The sequence below is a fragment of the Choloepus didactylus genome, chromosome 6, assembly GCF_015220235.1.
Source record: "Choloepus didactylus isolate mChoDid1 chromosome 6, mChoDid1.pri, whole genome shotgun sequence".
Lineage (NCBI taxonomy): Eukaryota > Metazoa > Chordata > Mammalia > Pilosa > Megalonychidae > Choloepus > Choloepus didactylus.
The window spans coordinates 27,291,443-27,305,792 of record NC_051312.1 but is presented as its reverse complement, the minus strand read 5'-3'; the positions used below and the strand labels follow the sequence as shown (position 1 = coordinate 27,305,792).

The 14,350-nt window shown below is 35.3% G+C and overlaps 1 pseudogene; it reads right to left on the bottom strand.

Moving 5' to 3' along the window:
• Nucleotides 1–8,839: 8,839 nt before the first annotated feature.
• Nucleotides 8,840–9,298, bottom strand: LOC119536798 (annotated as a pseudogene).
• Between the last annotated feature and the right edge of the window lie 5,052 nt (nt 9,299–14,350).

The window sequence follows — 14,350 nt, the reverse complement described above, 5'->3', positions numbered from 1 at the left end:
TCCCTCATTTAGGAGTCAACCCAAAAGGGCTCATCCCAAACGAAATCTGGCAAATGGATGTCACCCATTTCGCTAGTTTTGGGCAACTTAAATATATACATGTCTGTATTGATATGTACAGTGGATTCATGCTAGCTAGTTTGCAATCAGGGGAAGCCTCAAAGCATGTCATCTCTCATTTGCTACATTGCTTCACCGTTTTAGGCCAGCCTAAAACCATTAAAACAGATAATGGACCTGGGTATACTGGAAAAAACTTTCAAACATTCTGTCAGCAATTGCAAATTAAGCACAGTACAGGAATACCTTATAATCCCCAAGGACAGGGAATAGTAGAGCGAGCACATCGCACCCTAAAAAATGCCCTGTGCCATCTAGCTGATAGCACTCTCAATCTCACAAAACAACGCCCTCGAGACCTTCTACACCATGCCCTTTTTGTCCTTAACTTCTTAACCCTAGATATTAATGGACAATCTGCAGCTGATAGACACTGGCAGCCCAAAACACAAACGCAACAAGCCACTGTTATGTGGCATGACCCCTTGACATTGAAGTGGAATGGGCCTGACCCCGTTATTATTTGGGGACGAGGCTCTGCTTGCATATATGATCAAGAGAAAGAAGGCCCTCGCTGGCTCCCAGAAAGACTAATTAAACATGTCAATTCACCACTGCCAAAACAAACCCCTCAAACTCCCAAACCCCCCCTTGATAATAACCTCTCCAGGGAAGAAGCCTCTCCCTGAGAAAAATCTCTTTCTTTTCTCCTCCAGCGCATCAACACTCCAGCAACCTCACAACTCCTGCCGTAGCTGCCCCTGCCTGCGTCGGCACCAGGGGCCCGCCCCCGTCGCCACTGGACCCAGCCCTCCCTCAGAGGACACCCGCTGCAGCCTGCCCAGAACACACCCAACCTACGTGCAGCCGGCAACCAAAAAAGGCCCAACTTACAGGTATTGCTGGCCTAGGCACCAGAACCGCCTCTATCATCCTCCAATGCCAAGGCTTCTCCCACCTAAGAGCTGCTATAGATGAAGATTTGGCCCGCATTGAAACCTCCATCACCCATCTTGAAAAATCCCTTACATCTTTATTGGAGGTTGTTCTCCAAAACAGGAGAGGCTTAGATCTACTTCTCCTTAAGCAAGGAGGGCTTTGTGCAGAATTAGGCGAGGAATGTTGCTTTTACACTGATTATTCTGGAATAGTTAAAGATTCCATGACCAAGCTTAGAGAAGGAATTGCAAACCGCAAACGTGAGCGGGAAGCCCAAGGAGGCCCCTCCTGGAGATTCAATGGAGTCCTCCCTTACCTCCTCCCTATATTAGGCCCCTTGATAACCCTAATCCTAATAATATCTTTTGCTCCTTGGGCCATAAGAATAATACAGCTAGTAAAGGACCAAATTGATTCTGCCCTAGGCAAACCTATTCAAGTGCATTATCACCGGCTCCACCTCGCTGACCAAGGCGTAAATCCAGACTGCTTGAATGTTACCAACCCTGATGGGTAAGAATCCCCCTCCTACGGGAGCAGCATATAACTCAAAAGTATGCTTCTAGCTTATGCTATGATTGGTACCGCTGGGTGCGAGGCAAAGCACTGCAAAGGAGAGCCAAAACAATCAAAGGCCGTTTTGAGCTACTTGAGAAGTATGCCTCATTAGCACAGGGGTTTGCTCTGCAAAACATCCCCTCCCCAGAAAAACAGAGCCACAAACAACTTGGGGAATGAGGCCTCTATTTCCCCCAGCAGGTTAATGCCAAAGGAATGCTCAATCAGCATTCTTCCTCCATCCTTTTGAAAAACAAAGGGAGGAGATGTTGGGGACAATTAAGGTAGCATATATAATATTCACCTTCAGCGATACCGGTAACATGCAACATGGCCGCCAGGGCTGATGCAAGAACAGCTTAAGCTATAATTAGCCTTCTTCAAGGAAGTAACAGTAGTTCCCGCCTAAGCAGTAGCTAGTTCGCAGCTAAACAGTAGCCACCCATTGGCCATCCACCCTAGCAACAGCAATCACCAATCCCAGACCGCTACCTGTCCTTATTAGCCACCCCCTCTCCCTCCAGGGCATATATACCCTGCCTCTTCAATAAAGTTTTGCAGCTTGATCAGAAACCTGTCTTGCTGTCGTTCTTCGTGTCTCTTGTCCCATACCATTCCTCCCTCACAGGATTTGGAGCCTCTGTTGATCGTCCCATGGGCCGGGACATTCACTAGTATGAAATAAATAAGATAAGCAAATTTATAGAGTCAGAAACTGGAATGCTGGTAACCAAAGCTGTAGTGGGGGTAGGTAATGGAGAATTAATACTTAAGTGGTAGAGTTTCTCTTAGGGGTAAGAGAAAACTTTGGTAACGAATGATCTAACACAACATTGTGTATATAATTCTCACCATGGATTTATATGTATTATAGTGGTTAAAATGGAAAAATTTATGTAGTATATATTTCACAGAAAAAACATTAAAAAAAAACTTGGAACTGTACAATACAAAGAATGAGCCCTATGTTATCTATGGATGACAATTAACAGTATATAACAATGCTTCAACAAGGTAACAGAAACATAACACTGGTACAAAGGTTAAAAATAGTGTTTGGGAGGGGGTATATGGGATTTCTGTAATTCTCCATGATTTTTTTATTTTAAATATACATCTTCTCTAATAAAAAAATATCATACCTCTTCATACCAAATATAAGGACCCTATACATTTCTAATTTCATTTGCTCTTAGTAATTCAGCCATTGTTTCTATATATTTCATAATATATATGAATGAATTACACACCTGAAAATATAATATTATTTTCATTGCGCACAGTTGACTTTCACAGAAATTTCATGTATTTCCCATTACTTTCATACATCACTTCTTTTTGCAGATTCAGTTTTTCCTCTGATATAATTTTCCTCATGCTGGACAACTCCTTTAGCTGTTTCAACTGCAAATCTTTTGGCAACAAATGTCCTGAGATTTTGTCTTCAATGTCTCTATATCACACTTGGGTTTCATAAACATTTTCATTAGATATAGAATTCTTTTCCATTTTACCTTTTCACACCCTGTAGGTTTTTTTTTTTTTTTCCATCTAGACTTACTGTTTCTTATGGGAATCCATTTATAATTGATGTGTTCCACAGTCCCCACAAACCCAAAAGTCCTCCTGTTCTTCCTCATTCCTGCCGTGTTATGTATTCACCCTGACCCACTCTGGCTACTTTGAAATGTTTCTTTCTGTCTTTTATTCTAGGTAGCTTGAGTGTTACGTAGTTCTGTGAAGGAGGAGGACAGTGGTGTGTTTATGTATTGGACTTAGCTTTTGTGGGATGTTCAGAATTTCTTAGATCTATAAGTTGATATTTTTCTCCAAAATTAATAAAATTTCATCGACTTTTATACAATATTTTTTACCCATGTAGGCTCTATTCTTATTTGTTTAAAGTGTAGTTGTTAATTCTTCTTGTTTCCCTCTTAGCTTCTCAGTTTTAAAAACTGTTATTGATCTGGTTTCAAGCTTACTGATGCTTTCTTTGATAGCCTCTGATCTGCTGTTGCATCCAACTGTCAAATTTTTTGTTATCATATATTTTACTTTGGCTTGCTACACATTTTATTTATTTCATGTTTATTTTAGTCTGTTTTTTTTTTTTCAGCTGTGACTTCATATATGTTTACTCATTAGGATCATCTATTTCCTAAGTTGTTAAAGATATTTAAAACTGTTTTAAATTCTTCAGCAGCCAATTAAAACTTTAAGTTCACCTTGAAATCTTTTCCATAACTTTTTTTCATTAATATGGTTCATGTCATTAATATAATGATATGATGATATGCCATGTTAGAATCTGAAAAGCACTGTTTAGAAAAAATGTGAGAGAGACTAGCGATTGAGATGTTTGAGGGCAAGGGCATAACCAAGCAAATGGAAATACTATGGTCAGGGGGGGCCTCAATATAAAGTTTGCATTTGATCAAAGACTTGAAAGGGGAAGAGTAACTCATACATATGCATGATAGCAAAGGGCTCCAGAAAGGGTCACACTAGTACAAAGCCCATGTGCAGGTGGTGAGCTGTGTACTTTGAGGAACCATGAGGAGGTCCATCTAACTAGAGTGATTGTCTGTGATGTGAGGTGGGAGTAGAATCAACCAAGTCCATATATACGGATGGTGATAACCACTATGGAGGAAAACTAAGTGGAGGGTGGCCATGGAGATAGTTGTCTTATCCTCCTAAATAATAATTGATAGAAAATTCTTCAAGTGTGGGGTCACATGTTAGCAACCTGAAAAAGTGAAGTAGACAGTCATGCAAATATCTATTCAAAACAGAGATGGTGGCAAAGGATTCCTGCCTTAAGACATACAATAGAGTACATGAATGGAAGAAATTCTAATTCATAGAGATATAGGAGGTATGCTAATTCCAGGGAAACTTCTAAGACTCCAAAACAATCCCAGTATAAAACACAGGTTCAGAAAAAAAGAGAACCCACACTTTGGCTTCAGGCTGATTTTCGTCATAAGAGAGCTCAACTCTGAAGGAGAGCACCAACCAACACAGGGCCTCTTTTAAAGACAGAAAAAAGTTGTTTTATGTATCAATTAAAAAAAAAAGTGTTAGCTCCTTACACTCAATGATAAATTAATCAAGAAACTATCTGGATACAAACCTAAGAAACAGACAGCTCAGCAACTAACTCCCGCAGTTAAAACATTAAAATATTTAAAAAGGCAGAAAGGGGCAAGAGGACTATTCAAGGGAATATTGCAGAAAACTTCTCTAATTTAATGAAAGACATGAACACATATTCAAAAAGATAAGGGACACCAAACAGGATAAACTTGAAGACAACCAGGCTCAGACAGTAGTCAAAACTGTAGAATGCATAGATGAGAGAAAATTAAAACATACAAAAAAAAAAAAAAAAAAGCAGTTTGTTATATAAAAGACAGTCCCTCTAAATTGAATTGCTGATTTTTTAGCAAAAACCATGCAGGCATGAAGGCAGTGGGATGAAATATTGAAAGGATGAAAGAAAACAATTTGAATGTGAATTTTCTATCCAGTAAGACTGTCTTAAAAATGAGAGAGAGATTAAGATGTTATCAAATAAGTAAAAGCTGAGGGAGATGATCACTAATAAACCTGTCCTACAAGCAATGCTAGAGGGAGTTCTTCAGACTGAAAGGAAAGGACAGTAGACAGTGTATTGGGCATCATAAAGGAACAAAGATTTCTGTAGAGGTAACCACACAGGTAAATATGAACACTGGCATTATACTGTTCTATATTTTGTTATGTAACTCCACTTTTTGTTTGTACAGATTCTAAAAATCATGTGCTTAAAAAATTATAATACTTTGGTTTAATGTGTTTAATTTGTTTAAATATAATTTGTAACAATTACAACTAAGCAGAGGGATGGTGGAGCAAAGGAATATTATTACATGTGTGTCAATTTTAAATAGGACCTTTTGATATTATATTTAGTTAAGGTGTGACCAACTGAGTAAATTTAAGCTGTAATCTTGATTACTCCAGTCATTATAAGCACAAAGATGTAGAGAAAAAGGCACAGAAGAAGATGAAAATCAATGTGAAAGGAGAATAACATCATCATATACATGCCATATGACAGAAAAGCCAAAGATGAAGGATTACTGGAATCCTGACCGAGAAACCACAGCCATTGGGAGAAAGAATCAACTTTCTGTCACCTTGGTTTTGGACCTGTCAGCCTCAAACCTGTGAACCATTGAATTACCATTGCATAAGCCAAGCCATTTCATACCATTTGCTTTATCAGTCAGGAAATTAAAACAAACTCCTAGAGGGAAAATTAGGGAAGCATCTGTAGGATATTGTTTTAGGGCATATTTCTTTAGCATTTTTGCCAAAAGCCAGGAACAAAAGAAAAAGAGATAGATAAATGGCACTTCATCAAAATTAAAAACACTTTACATCAAAGCACTTTATCAGGAAAGTGTAAAAAAAAACTACACAATAGTATAAAATATTTGGAAATTGTGTATCATATAAGGGTTTATTTTCCAGAATATATAAAGAAATCCTACAACTTGACAACAAAAATAAAAACCCAATTAAAAATGGGAAAAATATTGAATAGATATTTCTCCAAAGAAAAGATAAAATTGTCAATTAGCACATGAATAGATGCAAAACATCAATACCAGTAGGGAAATGAAAATTAAAAGTACAAGATACCATTTCATACCCACTAGAATGCCTATACAGAAAGCAAATGCTGGTGATGTCGAGTAATGGGAAAACTTATTCATTGTTGGTGGGAATGTAAAATGACACTGTGAAGTTGATGTGGAAAAGAGATTATAGTTTCCTCAGAAGGTTTAGTATGGAATTACCATATCACCTGGCAATCACACTTCTAGGTACAGAACCTAAAGAATTGAAATCAGGGACTCAAACACATATTTGGAAAGCAATGTTCATAGTTGCACTATTCACAAGGGCCAAAAGATGGAAACAACCTAAATGTCCATCAGCAGATGAACAGATAAGCAAAATGTGGTATATACATAAAAAGAATACTATTCCAATTAAGTTCTCATTTTGAGTGAAATAAGAAAGATCAAAAAGGACAACTACCGTATTACCTCACAGATGAGAAATAATTGGAATATGCAAAGTCATAGAATACAGGTTACCAGGGTCATGGGTGGGGGTAGGAAATAGGGAGTTAATAATTAATTGCGGAAGAGTTTCTGTTTAAGGTAATGGAAAAGTGTTGCCAACGAATGATGGTGATGGTAGCGCAAAAAGGTGAATATTAACACCATTGAATTCATACTTGCAAGTGGTTTAAACAAAAAATTTGATGTTGTATATATGTTACAGAATAAATATTTTTAAAAACATAGGACTTACAACAACACAGTGTACCTTAATATAATTTATGGACAACAGTTAACAGTTTATTTATAATGAAATTGTTTCAACACTTGTAATAAAAATTTCACACTGATGAAAATTATTAAAAATGGGGTAACTGTGGGGAGTGTATGAGATCTCTATATTTTCTGCATGACTTTTTTTTTTTTCTTTTCAGTGGGATCCAGGTTTAATCGAAAAACAAATACCTATTTGTTTATGTGCTTAGAATATTTCTAAGCTGAACAACCTTGGCAAGTGGGGCCAGGTGAGCAGATCTTTTCACTTTATACCTACTGTTCTATTTTGATTTTTTTTTTCTTACCAACAGCATCATTACTTTTATAAAAAGTTTGGCCCAAACCTTCCAGCCTGAGTTTTGTCTTGCAAACAATGCCCAGGATAAAACTTTATATATTTCTTTGCATCTTCATTGTCAAGGCCCAAGAACTTTAAGTAGAGGATGAGAATCCTTAGCCTACCCTCCCATTAATTACCAAATGTGCCTAACCTTAGAATTGGCCTCAGGTCACCCTCTCCTTGTCCCTCATTTCCTGAGTCCTCCCATGGTGATCTCATCTAGTCCCATGGCTTTTTAATTTGTCAAACACTGATAATTTTTAGCCCAGACACCCCACCCTGAATTATGGACGTGTACATCACAACTGTGTACTCAAGAGCTCCAACTGGATGTTGAATAGACATCTTAAATTTAACACATCCAAAACTGACCACTTTTTCTTTGAAAAACTTGTTCTACTTACAGCCTTCCAAGTATCAGTTGATGACACTTTTAGTCAATTTGGCCCAAAACTTGGAGTAAAAGAATGACTTTTGGTCAGTAGAGTCTGACCAACAATGTCAGCTACCTAAAAACAAAAGTAGTCTTGGATATTGAGATAAAAAATATCATACAATCATTAAAATGTTTCTGAAATATGTTTAAAGTTAACTCATTTTAAGCCTATGGTTTGGATTTTGGCATTTTAATTCCTTTTGAATACAAGTCACTTTTTGCAAGCCAGGAAACAGAATCACACTAAGCCAGTTTAGTGGTCTAGTGATCTAGACCCAGTCTTTACATCTTCAGCAGAAGTCCATAATAATACAAGGGGCTAACATGGGGTTTGTAAAACTCAAAGTAACCACTTTTCTACATTTTTCATTAAGAAACAATCAAAATTTCAGTCCTTAAAGGCATGATATAAATATCTTGATTTACAAAAGAACAGAATGACCCAAATCATTTGCTGGCCACATATTCGGGAAACATATCAAAACTGGTCAAGGACTGGTGGAGGAAGTATTTGCATTTTGAAAACTGCTCTGAGGTTTTAAAATTTCCTAGTTGCTGTCAATGAGATATTAAGTAAATATACTACAGATGCACCCACATTAATATTTGATTTTAACAAGGTCTTTCCTGGAATACAAGTTAGAGATAAGTGTAGGAGATGAGATACTTAGAAATTTTCAAAATAAATTATTTAGTAATAAGAAATTAAACATACTGCATTTTTCCAGCTTCCACAAGAACAATTTGAGAATGAGGACTATTTAAAAGAAACACTGAAGTCTAAAAAGGGTGGTGTTGGTAACACTTTCCACTACAGAATAACTTTCTGCTTCCCTATACAATTAACATTGCTATTCTTCGGTGATACAATTCAAGTGGAAAAACTCATCAGGAGCTTTTGCCAGTGCCAGGAGATGAAAAATAAAGCATGCCCTAGTTAGCTAATTGTAAGCTCAGTTAACTTCTTTGGGATGGACCCATAAAATCTGGCCAGAATTTTGTTAAACATCTGCACACTGCAGAATTCCTTAGCATATAGCCAGATTTTGCCCATCGTCTTAAAGCTGGACTCAGTCCCATCTGTGACTCTTCTCTGGGCAGAGATGGGTGCTAGTCATCAAAGTCTGGAATGTTATCGTAGGAGTAACCCCGGTAGCCTTTGGATGCATAGTAGGCGATGCGCAGGTGGTAAAAACCCGGCAGAAACACTAGGATGCCAAGGATCAGGAAGGGAACGGCCCGGTCTGCCCCCTCTTTGCTGATGTAGCCAGCCAGCAGGAGGAAGCCTATGATAATGAGAAAGGCGGCAATCAAAAACAGCACGATGGCAAGAGCAATGGCCTTTTAAGGAATCTTAGGAAGGTTTTTCTTAAACTGAAGGTGAATGTAGTCATCGTCTGTGCTGGAGAGCCTTGACTGTTCCACTTCACTACCGGGGATTCCAGTAGTCAGGTTGGTACCAGACAGCATCTTAACAAGCTGACACAGCTACAGTCTGAGCACCGCACCAGGCCGCCCGCGCGCGGAGGGCTTGCCCACCGTTGGCAGCCAAGGCCTCCGAGGCTGCATGGCACGCCCCACCTAACCGCCTTCCAGCCCGCCAAGGTGTGTATTCTTGATTCAGCATTCCTCCTTTTACTAGGACCATCTAATGTTTTCTCAGAGCTCAGAAGAGATGGCTCTACAGTTTTTGCTAATTGTTCATTGGTTCTCTGTGGGTACAGAAACCTGGAGTGCCCTGTCAACTTCTTGTTCCAGAAATCCAAGTACTCCTTTATTTATGCAATTTTTTTTTAATTTTACATTTTTGGGAATATGATTTATAATAACTACTTAGAAATTTTGTTTCTACTAAGTCCAATGTGTGGCCCTTTCAGAGGCAGTTTCTACTGACTATTTTGCTGGGTTGCTTTTTCTAAAAGTATCTTTCTTTGCAGGTCTTTTAAGTGTTTTTGAAAACTTCATATTATAGAAAATATATTGTACGATTCTGGATTCTGTATATACAGCCTTATTAGATACTGTCGTTACTATTTCCCAAAGTGAGTGTTCAAATTAACACTTCCATCAGTGTTTTATGAGAGTCCCCAAAGCTCTGCATTATCAACAACACTTAATAGTCTCCACCTTTTTAATTTTAGCCTTTTTGGTGAGTTTGTAATAATATCTTCTTGTGCATTTCCCAGATTACTAATGGAGTTGACAAGCTTTGCTTTCTTTTTGCTTTATGTTTCAGGGAGGCATTTTGATGTCCATTTTATGAAGTGCCTATTCAAGTATTTTGCCCATTTTCTATTGTATTGTCTGTCTTGATTAATGGTATGTAGGTTTCTACATACATTTTTGTTATGAGCCTTTTGTAGTTATGTAGGTAGTAAAAGCATTTCCTCTGACTCTCTGGCTTGTCTTTTCATCCCTTAAATTGATTTTTAATAGTAATATAGTTCAGTGTATCATCTTTCTCCTTTAATAGTCAGCACTTTTGTGTATATTCTTTAGGAAATTTTTAGGCCTTTTATTTAATTTGTCTCATTTTTATTATAATTTTTATTATTCTACTTCTGTCTGAAATTTATTTTTACACATAGTATGGTTTGTGACAGGCATTAAGACATATGCTATTTATATATATGAAATTGACCAGGCACCATTTGCTGTTGTAGGACAATGTCCTTTCACTTGTTACATCTATTTCTTTCTACTTTGATATTGTTTGGATTATTCTTGTTTCTTTTTTTTTTGCAAATTCCACACCCCAGAAAATACTGTCAGGTTTTATATTGGATTTCATTGAATATATAAATAAATTTAAGTTTGACGTCTTTGCCTTATTGAGCCTCTCATCTATGAATGCGCATATATCATTCGATCTTGATATTTTTAGACTTTGGAGTTTCTTCCTTATTTCAAGATTAAAATTATAATGGTCTTGGTATTTTCATGATATTTAATTGTTCATTAATATATTATTTTCAATTTTTGTTTTTATTTATAAATACAATTGATATATATGTGAGCTTTCTACAGTCATTTATTTATCCTAAACTTTGGATTTCTATACATAATTATATCATATGCAAATAATGACAATTTTGCTTTCTCACTTCAAATATAATGCGTTTTATTTCTTTTTATTGATTTATTTCCTTCTTTAGGACTTTGGCACAATGTTGAATAGAAATTCTGATTGGAGGCATCCTGGTTTCATTCCAGGCTCAGGGGAAAATTTTCAGAAACTCACATAATGTTTGTTTTGACTTTGTGAATATTTAAGATGCTTTCAGCTGTTATTGCTTCCAGAGATTTTTATTTTGAATGTGTTAGTTTATGCTGTGAAAATCTACTTTTTCTTAGTTTATGTATTTTTGCAGTAAGTATTGAATATTACATTGATTTTTTTTCAAATATTAGCTGTTCTTATGTTTCTAAAGTATGACACCTTTGGCCATGAATATCCTTTTTATATATTGCTGTCTATAGATCTTTGCCCTGAATAACTGGGCATAACTTTAGTGAGTCTCATCCATGTTGTTGTATATGTCAGCTTTTTCTTTTTAATGCTATGTAGTCTTCCATTATATGAATATACCAGATTTTATTTATTGATTATCCTAACAATGAACAATTTTGTTATTTCAAGTTTATGAGTAAAAATGCCATGAGCATTTTGTTCATGTATTTTGATGTGGATTTATGCTTTCCTATTTAGGTGGAAGTCTTAGTCATTATTTAGGCAAATGTTTATCTTAATGCCAAACAATTCTCCAATGTGGTGGTCACATTTTCACAAATGTTTCAGCAATATGTGATTATTGACACTGAACATTTTTTATATGCTTATTGACTGTTTTGAATGACTTCCATTGGAAACTACCTCTTTTAATTTGTACATTTTTAACCATCACAGTTTTTCAGTTACTGAATTGTAGTTGTTCTAGATATGAGTATTATGTCAAGTACACATAATATGAATTTTCTTCCATATTCAGTGGCTTGTCTTTATATTTTTTAATGGTATATTTTTAAGGACAGTAGTACTCAATTATAGCAAAGGCTAGTTCTTCCGCTACTCTTATATTCAGCATTTGTGTGTCCTAATGAACACACCTTTGACAACCCAAGCTCATGAAGACCTTGAAGTGTCTCATGTTTATCTAGAGAAATCATTCTTTCATCTTTAATATTTAGGTTTTGATCCATCTTGAGTCAGTCTTTTTTATTGTGTGAGTTGGAAGTCAAGTTTCATTTATTTTTTCAGTAAGTATATCCAATAGCTCTAGCATCATTTATTGAAGAAACTCTTTCCCATCTGAATATCTGTGCCTCTACTGTGCAAGAAGTGATTGCATATGGTGGATCTACTGCTGGACTTCTGATTCTTTTTCATTTGTCTCCTTGTTGATTCTTGAACTAATATCACATTGTCTTAATTACTGTAACTGAATACTGAGTCTTGAAATTTTGTAAAGTAAGTTATTGAACTTTGCTCACATTCTTCACATTTTCTTGGTTCTTTTAGGTAAATGAATATACAGTTATAAGGTCATTTTGACATTTTCTGCACACACATACCAACACACATATACATGCGTACAAAGAATGGTAGAGAACTCAATGAGAGTTTCAATTAATTTATTGATCAGATTGTGCATAATTATATTTGACGATATTGAACTGCAAATCCATGTGTGTAATAGATCATTATTTATTTCTGTCTTCTATAATTTATACTGGCAATATTTTATATTTTCAGTTTAGAGGTTGTATATGCCTTTTGTTACATTTATTTCTAGTTATTTGATGTGTTTTGATGCTATTAAATAGATATATTCAAAAATTTATTTTCCAATTACTTTCTGCCACCCTATAGTAACTGACTTTAATATTTGCATATCGATCTTGCTAAATTGAGTTATTTCTTGTCATTATTTTGAAGATACTTTTGTTTCCTCTACATGCAAATTATATTCTAAGAAAAAACAATTTTTGTCATTCCATTATATACTCTATATTTTAGTTTTCTGCAATTTTATTATATATTTTTCATTTATTTTTCAATTTGATTTACTTCAAAATATTTTTAAATTTGCATTTTGATTTCTCTTTCCTAATATATGAGCATGGATTGTTTTAATGACTGTGTTGCCTAATTTCCAAGCTTTTGGAGATTTATTACTTGAATTTCTGTTGTCTATTTCAAGCTTAGTTCCACTGTGATAAGAAAATATATTCTATTGGACTTCATTTATTGAAATTTGTTCTATGAGAAAATGTATAATCAAATGTTTGCAAATGTTCCATGTGAATTTGAAAGAATGAGTTTTCTGTAGGTAGTCATATTTTTGATGCATTGCAATCAGTTCAATTAAGTTGATTTTGCTGTGATTTTATGTTTATTGGCCTGTTTTTTTTTTCCCCTTAATGTTTAATTTTTCTGGTATTAATATAGTTACATAGCTTCCTTTAAGCACATGTTTGCATGGTGTAATTTCCATTTATTTTTGCTCTATATGTATCCTTATGTGTCATAAACATCTTATATTTGAGTCATGCCTTTTGTTTATTTATTTTCTTAATTTAGTCCAGTATTTCTCAACGTAGACAATTTTGCCCTATACAGTATTTTTGACAGTGCCTGGAGACATTTTTACTGTCTAAAAAATGGAAATGGATGTGCTTCTTGCATCTGATATTAAGCATCCTACAATGCACAGGTCAGTCCCTATGACAAAGAATCATACAGTCCAAAATATCAGTAATACTGAGGTTGAGAAATTCTGATTTATCTGAAAAAAGTTTTGGCATGTAATTGTCATAGCTTAATTACAGATACCATCCTCATCTCCCTGTTTAATTTATGTTTCCCCTTCTGAAACTTTTTTCTTCCTTTCTGCATACTCTTGAAGTAATCAATAGTGTATCATTAAAGTTGTTTCCTTTATTATGTTTTTAACTACAGATTTTGATTCCTTTATTGGTTGATCTAGGAATACAATATAAATCTTTAACTTATTAGAAGCTTTTTAAAATCAGTACTTTTACCACTTTTAACAGAATAAGAAATTTACAACAGTTTAATTCACTTATTCCCTTGCAACCTTTTTGCTCTTTCTGTCCTACATTTTGCTTCTCAATTTGTTCCCTTAAGGAATCATTTTTGGTGTTGCTTTAATCAGTCAATATCTTTTACTGTTTTGCCCATATTTATCCTTGCGGGTATTATTCTTCCTTCATTTCCCCGTTTCTGGCTGGGTTAATTTCCTTCAACTTAAAACTTCATTAGATATTTTTTAAAATGTTCTGCAAGCAATAGAATCAATCAGTTTTGTTTGTTCATAATTCTTTCTTTAGCTATATATTTTTGATTTTTTTCCTGTAAGATAGAATTTTGAGTAAGCACTTTTATTCCTTTTAGACTTTTAAGATGTCATCCCCAGTGAGGGAGTCTTTAAACATGCTATTCTGGCATCTAAGGACCTTCACACATGTGGTCCTAAATAAGTTCTCAGCCTTATTTTCTACTACTTTTGCTTAAAAATAACATGCTAGAGTCAAACTCATATATTTTCTTGTCTTTAAATAGGCCTTCCCATTTCTGATATTCTTCTGTTCCCTGTTTCT